This window comes from Sarcophilus harrisii, chromosome 4 (assembly GCF_902635505.1).
Source record: "Sarcophilus harrisii chromosome 4, mSarHar1.11, whole genome shotgun sequence".
In the NCBI taxonomy this organism is placed as follows: domain Eukaryota; kingdom Metazoa; phylum Chordata; class Mammalia; order Dasyuromorphia; family Dasyuridae; genus Sarcophilus; species Sarcophilus harrisii.
In genome coordinates this window covers 337,325,292-337,336,746 of record NC_045429.1, presented here as the reverse complement: position 1 = coordinate 337,336,746, position 11,455 = coordinate 337,325,292, and positions in this window count along the sequence as shown.

The following is an 11,455-nucleotide window of genomic DNA, read 5'->3' as shown; positions in this document are numbered from 1 at the left end:
AAAAAAAAAAACCCTTGGAAATTTCCGGGAAAGGTGGGGGGGGAAAAAATTTAAATTTTTGGGGTTTTCCCCCCCCCAAGGAAATTTTCCCAAAATTTCCCGGGTTTTTTTAAGGAAAATTTTTTTTTCCCTTTCCCTTTTTTTTTCCCTCCCCCCTTTTTCCCCTTTTTAAAAAACCTTTTTTAAAAATTCTTTTAAACCGGGAATTTTTTCCCGGTTTATTGGGAACCCCTTTTTTTTCCCCTTTTTAAAAAATTTTAAAAAATTTTCCCCCCTTTTTTCCCTTTTGGGCCCAATTTTTTTTATTTTTAAAAAACCCCCAAAAAACCCAAAAATTAAAGGGGAAAAAATTTTTGGGGAAAAAAAAATTTTTAAACCCAAAAAAAAATTTAAAATTTTGGCCCAAAAAAATTTTTTTAAAAAAAATTAAGGGAAATTTTTACAATTTTAAAAAGGGGTTTAAAAATTTAAAAATTTTTTAAAAAAAAAAATTTTTTTTTAAAAAAAAAAATTTTTTTTAAAAATTTTAATTTTTTTAAGGGAAATTTGGGGTTCCCTTTAAACCTTTTGAAATTTTTTTTTTTTTGGGCCCTTTAAAATTTTAGGTCCCAAAGGTTTTTTTGGGGGCCCCCGGGAGGCCAAATTTTGGGGGCCCCTTAATTCCGCACCCGGGAAGGTTAAAAGGGAAATTTGGGGAAAAGGGGGGTTTTGGAAAAATTTTGGGGAGGAAAATTTTCCCAAAAAAAAAAAAGGGGGGCCAAGTTTTGGGGGAAGTAAAAGGGGAAAAGGGAAAAAAAAAGGGAATTTGGAATTTAATTTTTAAAAAAAATTCCAAAAAAAAAACCCCCCCCAAAAAAAAAAAAATTACCAAAGGGGGGAAAAGGGGGCCAAGGGAAAAGGAAAAACCCCCCCAAAAAAAAAAAGGAAGGGGGGGGGCCCCGGGGAAATTTAAAACCTTTTTCCCCCCGTTTCCCAAAAAGGGAAAAAGGGGGGGGAGGAAGGGGGGGAAAGGGGGGGCCCCGGGGTGGGGAAAAAATTTTTAAAAAAGGTTTTGGGGGGGAAAAAAAAAAATTTTAATTTTTAAAAAGGCCCCGGGGGTTTTTAAAATTGGGGGGTTTTGGGAAAAAGGGGGGGGGAAAAAAAAAATTTGGTTAAAAAAAAAAAATTAAATTTTTAAAAAAAAAAAAAATTTTTAAAAATTTGGGGATTAAAAAAAAAAAAAAAAAAAAAGGGGGGCCATTTTTTTAAAAAAAGGGAAAGGGGCCCGGTTTTTTTAAAAATTTTTCCAAAAAAGGGGCCCGGGAAAAAAAAAAGGGAAAAAAAAAATTTTTAAAAAAAAAATTTAAAAAAAGGGGGGAAAAAAAAACCCCCCCTTTTTAAAAAAAAAACAACCCAAACCGGGGGGAAATTTTTAAAAAACCCGCCCCAAAAACCTATTGGGGTTTTTTCCCCCCCGGGGGGGACCCAAAAAACCCCCCCCCCCCCCCCAAAGGGAAAACCCAAAGCCCCCAAAAAAAAAAACCCCGGGTTTTGGGGGGGGAAAATTTCCCGGGGACCCGGGGGCGGGGCCCGTTTTTCCCCCATTTTTAAAAAAATTTTTCCCCCCCTTTAAAATTGGTTTGGAAAAACCCCAAAAATTTTTCCTCCGGTTAAGGGGGCCCCCCCAAAAAAGGGGGGAAAGGGGGGGGGTTTTGGGTCCCTTTTGGGGCCCCCAAACCCCCGGGGGGGGAGGGGGGTTTGGGGGGCCCCGGGGCCCCCCGGGGAAAAGGGCCCGGGCCCAAAGGGGGCCCCCAAAAATTTTTTTTTCCAAACCGGGAAAACCCCCAAAATTTGGGTTTTTCCCCAAAATTTTTTCCCCAATTTTTAATTTAAGGGGAAAAACCCCCGGGGGAAAAAAGGCAAAATAACTAAAATTTTTAAAGGGTTTTTGCTTTTTTTCCCTAATTTTAAAAGGGGAAGGAAAGGGGGGCCCCCCCTTTCCCAAAAACCCCTTTTTTTTTTAAGGTTTGGGGTAACCCAAAACCCTAAAAAAATTTTTTTTTTTTAAAAAAATTTTTCCCTTTTTGGGGGTGAAATTTTCCCTTCCCTTTTTAAAAAAATAATTGAAGGGAAAAAAAATTTTTAAAAGGTTTTTTCCCCCCCTTTTTTTTTTTTTTTAAAAAAAATAATTTAAAATTTTTTAAAAAAATTTTAAAATTTAAAATTTTAATTTTTTTTTTAAAAAAAAAAAAAAAATTTTTTTTTTTTTTTTTTTCCAAAAATTTTTTTTGGGGAAGGGGCCCTTTCCTTTTTTTTTTCCCTCCCAAAAAAAAAATTTAAAAAAAAAATTTTTCCAAAATTTTTAAAATTTTTTTTTAAATTTCAAAGACATCAAGGGTCTGAGAAGTCAGCAAGGGGGTCTGGGATTGGGTCCCAGGGACTGGCCTGGGCCCACCTTCCATCCACATACAGAGTGGAAGGCTTTCCTAACTTAGGTAGGGCTAAGTGCCCATCAGGGGCCCATGCCCAGGCAAGTACGGAGTTTCTTTGAGGCAGGGTCAGGGAATGACTATACCATATTAAAGATGTTTCAGATTTTGTTTCAGTAATCAATAGAATAACAGGTCCCATAGACCGTGTATCAGTTTAGGGACCTAATTTCATACAGGTATAAATCTAGTCATTTACTTAGTTATTTAGGATGGGGGAGTTGACAGAGACCCTAGAGAAGAGGCTAAGCTTGCTGTTGCCCACCCCAACTAATTGACTTCCATGGGCTGTGCTGCTGATATTTTCCCCTACTTTGTGAAGGGGCGATACTTGAAGGGGAACTGACAAGGCTTTCACCTCATTGCTCTCATTCCACACACAGTAATTACCCTATTTTAAGTTTTAACATGATGACAATAACTCAAAGTAACAATCTTAGAATTTTCATAATAGTCAAATAGTTATAATTTCCTCTCACTTTTCTAGCAAAGGTGGAAATAGCTAATTTCCTATTGCATTTACAAAACATAGTGCATGTACAAAACATTTGGAAGTTCTGGGAGAGGGTTTCAGCTTTCCCTTTTTCTTGTTTCCCTTTTGTTTCTCTTTTTGGAGAAAACAAGACAATTCTTAAAATTGAACTCTAAAATTGAACTTAACAGATTTTAAAATTGACTTAACTTTATAAGAATGCCTAAATTCTAATTAAATGTTCCAAACTGAATTGTCATTTGGTTATTTTCCAATTCACATATTTCTCTTTTATGAGCCAAGAAAGGGTTACATGCCAGTTTTTATGGACAGGGCCTCCCAGAAATTCTATACTCCAGATAATATAAAAGCAGGGTGTTTGTGGCCAGAATTTTTAAGGTAGCCGTAATTGCTTTTGTTTTCCTAAAATTCTCCAACTCTTTAAATCTTCTGTTAACATTGTCCCAGCAAATAGATTATAATTTACATATCCCTTTAGTGGGATTTGATGAAAGCTCATCTAAAATTGCTTTTACTATTATATCTCAAATAACAAATTTCACTGAACTGAATATATTTTCTTTCTCTTCCCCTCATCCCTTCACCATGTATCCTTGTTGCAGTCCAGGAAGGAAGGAGGGAAGAAGAAAGAGAGAGAGATTCTCTTTCTGCTATGCACTATCCTCCTAGTCTTGGGGATACCAGATGTGACAACCTTAATTTTGTTGAATTTGCTTCAAATCACTTTACACACATACACATCACTTATCTCAACATTAGTGTTATATGTTGATCACATCTAAAAACCCATCTAAAGTTATCAAATGATATTAACATTCATATAGCATTTGCTTTTATGCTAAGCTCTTTAGCAATCATTGTGATCTTCACAAAATCATTTCTCTTTACAAATCAGAAAATTGGATAGGGATAAAATAATTTGCCAAAAATTACATAGCTAATACATATCTGCGTCTGAAACAGAGAATGGTGGGTTTACCAAATGCAGAGCCTGACTGCTTTCTCACCTCATACTGCCATGCTGGGTGCTGTCAGGGGCATTTGGGTTCTTCCCAGGAAGTTGCTGGACAGAACCAGGATCTCCCCTTGATAGTAGTTTTAGGTGCCAGGGCTCAGGGAATGCTCCATCCCTACCCCAAGCTGGTTGGGGAGGTATTTGGGCAAGGTTGTGTGGGGTCCTCATGGCTGTTGCTGCTTCTCCCATTTCTAGAGACAGAATTTGAGTTTCCCTCCTGTTTTTTAGCATTCTCTTTTCTTCATGTGATCTGAGATGAGAGGAGTTAACAGAGTAACATGGGCTATATTGATCTTATTAGCAATCCCCAAACAGAGATACACTGAGGACTCTGGGAGGTGGAGCAGGTTGAGTGATCAAGGTAGTGGAAAGGGTCCCTTAATACTTTCTGGAGTGCAGATTAGCCTTTATATAAAGTACATCATATTTTCCTTTCCCAGTGGAGCAAAAGGGGACTCCAAACAAGATAGGAGTCAAGGAAGGGTTAGCAAAAAGTTGCTGTTTACCTAGTTTTGGGGTTTTTTCTTTCTTTCTCTCATTCTTTTCTTTCAGAAAGGAGTAAATTACTAAAATTGCCCCCAATGTCTCAGGAATTTTTCTTGCAATCTTAAAATAATTCATTGTTCTCAAAACCTTGAAAATTTGATAAGATGTTATTTTAACCGGTCTAAAATTTTAATTAGCTAACTTTATTTCTGTAGCCCTCAGCTTGGCCAGAACTAGGGTCCACAGGAAAAAAAAGTCAGGCTTTCCTCCTTTTAAGGTGGGAATCACGGATGAAATATTTCCCAGCGTTCTAACTACAACATACAAGTTGTTTTTCTTTCTGGCTGCATTTTAGCTCATAGAACAAAGATGACAAATTCTTCACAGAGACATAAAAAAAAAAAAAAATGACATGGAAGAGGACTGTCCCATCTTTGCCAGAAACCATAAAATTTCACCTCGAGTTCTAGGGAAGGTGAAAAAGGTAGCAAAGATTAGCTCTTAGTGCTTTGCCTCCTTTGTTGTCCCACAGGTGGTGAAAAGGTAGCAAGTTCATAGGGAAATCTGATGAAAATTGTAAGAATTTCCAAGTCTGGGTGTCCCTCGTCAAGGAGAATTAGCTGAGCATGGAGCTCAAGACAACCCAGACAAAGCCTTTAGATGTTTGGGGTGTCCCAACTATATGATCAAGGAAGGAAAGAATGGGGAGCTTACCTTGGGAGGGGTCCCCATATAGGACCACCAAATGTTGAAGTTCAAAGGAAACCCCAAAAGGTTGGGGTTTCAGACCAATGTCATGAGGTGTCTCAAAAGAATTTGCAGGTTTGAACTCATTTCCAAGTCAAAGGGCAAAGTTTATTATAACTCTAACACCAATTGAAGCAGGCTAAGTTCCAAAAAAATTTAGCAAAGAACCAGGAGCAAGAAGATAATTTACAGGAAAAGGAAAAGACACTGGATGCTTCCTGTCACTGACATGCTAATTTTATGGCTTAGAAGTAGAATTGAGGAGGAGTCTAGTATGCCCCTCATTACTGAATTTTATGGTTTAGTCTGGTATGAAACTCATTGTCTCAGAGTTATCTGGCTTCCAGCATTGGTGGTGCTGAGTAAATAGGGTGGCTTTAGGGTTACTGCCACTCTCCCCTAGAAGCTGCCTATATTAACCACATCAAGCTTGCCTAGAGTCACTTGGCCCAGAGGCTGAGGCCAGATTTGAATTAAGATGAGTTTTCCTATGGTGCCACCCAGCCCTCTTTGTAGTGGCCAGAAACTGGAAACTTGAGTGGATGCCCATCCGTTGGAGAATGGCTGAATAAATTGTGGTATATGAATGTTATGGAATATTATTGTTGTGTAAGAAATGACCAACAGGATGATTTCAGAAAGGCCTGGAGAGACTTTTGAACTGATGCTGGGGAAAATGGGGACCAGAATCATTATATACCCAAAAAAGAACCATTCAGGCCCTTGAAATAAAAATATTTAATAAAAATGAACCCTGCCCAGAAAAAACTCTGGAGATGACTAAAACCATTACATTGAATTCAATCCCTATATTTTTGCCCACCTGCATTTTGATTTCCTTTACAGGCTAATTGAAATTTTCAGAGTCTGATTCTTTTGTACAACAAAATAGGTTTTAAATTTATACTTATTGTTATTTTTATATTTTAATATTTAAACACTAGTCATCCGATTGGGAGGGGTTAAAAAGAGGGGAAAAATTGAAAAGATTTAAAATTTAATGTTTAAATTACTTCATACATATAATCTGTAAATAAAAGGCTATTAAATTTTAAAAAAAAGAAAAAAGAAAAAGAAATATGGTGCCACCTAGTGCCCAATCGCTTCTTTGCATCCTTTTATTAGCTCTACACTTTTATTTTATTGCCTCTTAACCTCAGATCTTTTGAGTATATTAAGTAATCCTAATGATTCCTTTCCTCTAATTACCTAGAAGTAATTCCAGGTAACTGTACTTTCAGTGTAACTACTGAAGATTGTGGTACATATTTGTAATAATAACAATAATGATGATTGTGCTCATCTTCCTTTTGAATTCTTTGTCTTTTAATAGAAAAAAGAATGGAAGCAAACTGAGAAATTCTTTCTAGTTCTAATTTCTGCAAAAGGTAAATCCTCATTTTTCTGTCGAAACAATATTTACTTTTTCTTCAAGCCCAGAGCTGTCAAATTCGTCCCATATTGTTTCCACAATGAATGTCGCAAATTGAATTGTAAAAAGTCTAAGAACAGAGCTTTTCATTATACATAGCATCTACAAAGCAACTTTAGAATCCTGGGAACATATTATCCACCGTAATTAACATTCTATTTATATATTTAGGCTGACATTTAAAATGTATTTGCATTTCTTACCCTCATACATACCAACCAATGCCCAGAGTGGTTTTGGAATTTTAGAAAAAATGCTGGCCTGCAATGAAAAGGTTTTTGAGGTATGTCCAAGGAATTTTTCTCAAAACAGTTCATTTCTGCTGCTTTATTTGCAGCATATTTTCCTCAGTTGTCTCCTCCTGTTTATCACATTGTGAAAACTATGCTTCAGAAAATATTTCTGTAAAATATTATTTGCTTCTGCAAATAGAGTCCTATTTCTCATTACTACTCTAAAATGTGGAACCAGAGAAACTTTAGGAAAGCATATTCATGCCCACCTACTTCTTGTATTCCTCCTATGTCCTGTGATAGATGATAAAAAGATCTTTTCACCAGGTCAGAATATGCCATGAGCAGGTTCACAATTTAGACATAGTGATATTATAAGCACATTAGAACAACAAAGGATAGTTTACCTCTCAGATCTGTGGAGAAGAAAGGAATTTGTGGCTGGAGAAGAAATGGAGTCCATTATTGAATAAAAAATGGATAATTTTGATTATATTAAGTTAAAAAGTTTTGTACAAACAAAACCAATGCAGACAAGATTAGAAGGGAAGCAATAAATTGGGGGGAAAATTACATTCAAGGGTTCTGATAAAGGCTTCATTTTTTAAATTACATATAAAGAATTGACTCAAATTTATAAGAATTCAAGCCATTCTCCAATTGATAAATAGTCAAAGAATATGAACAGATAATTTTCAGGTGAAGAAATTAAAACCATTTCTAGCCATATGAAAAGCTCTAAATCATTATTGATTAGACAAATGCAAATTAAGACAACTCTGAGGTACTATTACACATCTCTCAGATTGGCTATGATGACAGGAAAAGAATGATGAAATGTTGGAGGGATGTGGGAAAACTGGGATAATAATGAAGCTGGTTGGAGTCCCTTTAAGAAACTGTATTTCCTATAGGATCTGTGATTCTTTTCAGCCCCTCCTGGGTGAGGCATATCCTCCCCAGTCCAGAATGGCAGAGCCTTTGATTCAATTACAAATCCTGGTCAAAAGCATCCTTTTGAATTCCAGGAGGAGATTTGGGCTTGTCCCAGCCCCCATTCTGACTTGCTTGGGTTGCCCATGTTATGCCAAAGTTCCCTTTTAATGGGGGGAGTAGTTCCTCCAATTGCCCTATTTCATAATTCTGCCTTAGGTTATGACCATCCCCTCTTAATGGTTGAGATAAAGGTGTTATAGACATTCCTTAATGTCATTAGAATATCAGTAACCTCCCTATCCTAGGTTATCCCCATCTAGGTCCCTCCATTATGTCATTGTTCTTGTTATTCCATAAAAGGCTCGCTGTCCCGATACTCGATACTCGGGGCTAGACTCTTTGAGATGATAGTTTCGTCTAGCCCTGGGATCAACATGGATGCATTGGTCCCAGTCTTTCTCTCCATTTAATAAATTATTGGTCTCTAATCTCTGTCTTGCTCAGTTTCTTCGGCATTACACCCAGTCCTCACTGGTTCTGATCTGTTCCACCAGATGGGGGGTTTTCCAACCCCCACCAAGACAACCAATATAATGAGCTTCCATCAACTAAGGTGTTTGCAGATGGACTTCAGCAGCTCACTCAGCTGACATGACTTTCTGTCCACTGAGAACTGCATTCTCAGTGCAAAACTCCATTTTCCATAGATCTGCCACTATAGAAGTCAGTCTCTGGGTAAACTGATTTCTATCTAACAATAAACTTTCATTTTGCAACTAATATTCGGGAATGAGTGAATTCTTTCACTCCTAGAAACTGCGGCCGATTTAATGGGGATTCTTGATAACTATAGCCATTAGACCACCAGAGATCTAGACCATTCAAATAGCATCATATTTATGGTTGGCTCATATGGGGAAATCCTGACTATCTGAACACTCAGAACCAATTTGGGTTTTGAGCCATTGGTGCGGTATTCTTCCAGGAAGAATGCCTGCATTCCTTCTTTTGTCTCACTCTATCTCTAAAGGTAGTGGGCACCCAGACCGGGTCTGGGCTGTGGGTAGTATTTTCCCGGGGAGACTACCTGCATTTTCAGGCAAAAAGGCCTCTTTTTGTCTCACACTATTTTTAGAGATAGTGGGAGCAGGAAATCTGGAACTCTGGACAAGGTAAAAGACCTTTTTTTTTTTCTTTCCCTATTCTGTAGTGAATCTAGATAGAGGTGCTGCAAGAATTTGGGAAAACTAAAACCTTTTACCTGTCCACAATCTAGAAATACCTCTGCCTCTGAAAATCCTCTGCTCAAGAGCAGAGATACTTGGCTTGAGGAAACTCCCTCTGTCCAGCTCCTCCAGAGACAAAGGAACTTCTTTTGCATCTCAAGGCACTCCTAAATTCCTTTTTCTCCCACCAGAAATCCCTGTCCTCAGACAAGAACTCTGAGAGGAAATGTCTCTTTAACACCCCCCCCCCAGACCAAGGAGACACATGGGTGTTCTAGGGACCCCACCTTTCTCGGGGGTCCCAGGCCAGCGCTCTCTTTGATTTGTTCTGGGGAGATAACCGGAGAAACTTGAGAGGAGCCATGTTTGGGTCCTTCTCCTGTTGGAATCTTTACAAAGTGTAAAGTCCTTAGAGTTGATAAGAGACAATAATTATCTAATTAAGCATGGTTCAGTATGATTGATTTGATCCTACCAGGAGATGTTATGGGCCAGAACTTGAAACAAGGTTCTACGTACAACTGATAGAAACAATGCTTGTGTTTACACCTTTAGAGAGCTCATTGTAGATTCAGAGGGAGCTCTTGGAACCAAGCAGAGAGATAGGCCTCTAAGAATCTAGCCATCCGGGCCCAAGGAGAGACAAGACTTGGAAGGAGAAAATAAACGTTTGCATTTTATCAGCTGGCTGCATTTTGAGTGATTATTTACTTGTAACTGAAACTAGGGCTGCCTCCAGAAAACCTCCCCAAGAAATCTCTCTCTCAGAGAGAACCATTATTATATTAAAAAAGAAAAACACCACATTCTCCCAGGCCACTGTTACATACAGCTCCTGTGGTCTTTAATGGTCAGGCTGTAGCGAGGAGGAGAAAGGTCACTGAATTGGGGTAAGCTTGGAGATATGTTTCTACCTATGGCTGCTGCTCCCTGGACAGGGGTGAGCGGTCTCTCCTTCAGGTCTTGCTCTCCCAGCAAGATTTGGGGGCTTACTCCCTCGGCCCTCAAGTTCCATTGTGAAATCGCCAGAGGAGCCCTCTCCATTCAGGATGCACGGTACCCGGGAAGATAGCCTCTCTTCCTCCCCACTCTCGCTCTGGCCTTTCCTCCCCCTCCCCCATGGAGTGGGGATCACAGAGGAACTCAAGGCCTTTTCAGATCTCTCTCATGTGGCTTGGCAACCAGTCATTTAAATGCTCCCACCCTGTCCCCTTATTGGGGTACCGTACAATGGGGAGATCCAGGACTCAATCAATCTCAAATCTCTGGAAAAGTTGTCACCAACTTTTAAACTAACAAGTTTACCTAGAATCTGGACAAGTGGGCCACGCCCCTCCCAGACCCTTTGCTGGCTCTTCAAGGAGGGCTTCCAGCCCTCAGGAAGCATGCTTGTCCCATACATTTTAAAACCAGACTCGGTTTCCCTGATTTCCATCTATCCTGCATTAGAGCAATGCCTCCCATCACAGCATTTTATGCTTTTGCATCTCATGCTCATGTCTACAAAGCAGGGGATCCCAAACTGCTCTCGGTTTTTTCCTAGCCTCAGAACACTTGCTTAAAAATTCCTCAGCTCCTTGTGGAGAGATGGATAGCCTAGCTTTCAAAATGAGCACACTGGGTAAAGCAGGCTATGTCCTTTCTCTCTCTCTCCTACCAGCCTTACAGGTGGGACCTTTTTCTGCTCCTAATTTTCTCAGTCCCAAGACCTTTTGCTCTTAGCCCACTCTCTCCTATTTTTCTGGATTGGAGGTGTGCGTCCCTGACAACAATTAAAGGTTTTGTAATGCCAAAGGTCACTTTTAATGGGGTGACCAGTTCCTCCATTTGTCCTATTTCTTAATTCTGCCTTAAGGTTATGACTGTCCCCTCTTAATGGTTGAGATAAAGGTGTTATAGACATTCCTTAATGTCATTAGAATATCAGTAACCTCCATCTATGAGGCTATCCCCACTTAGGTATCTGCATTATGTCATTGTTCTTGTTATTCCATAAAAGGCTTGCTGTCCCGATACTCGGGGCTAGACTCTTTTGAGATGATAGTCTTGTCTAGCCCTGGGATCCATTGGTCCCAGTATTTCTCTCCATTTAATAAACTATTGAATTGGTCTTTAATCTCTGACTTGCTCAGTTTCTTTTGGCATTACAGTTTCTTTTCTAAACTCCAACCCTGGCCAGGTTGCAGCTTCAAGAAAGACCTTTGGAATGATGGCTGGGGAATAATATTCCAAATTAAATTTAAAGAGAGACAAACTATTTGAAAACTCCTTATCAATTCGGTGAACATCTTTAAAGGAAAAAGGCCTTTCCTGTTGCCTTTTCTCTAGCTTACAGAATTTCCTTGTAGGGATTCCTGTGGTGTCTCTCTCTAGATTTGTTCTCTATTCTATCGCTGGTCCCTGACAAATTCTCCCTTGC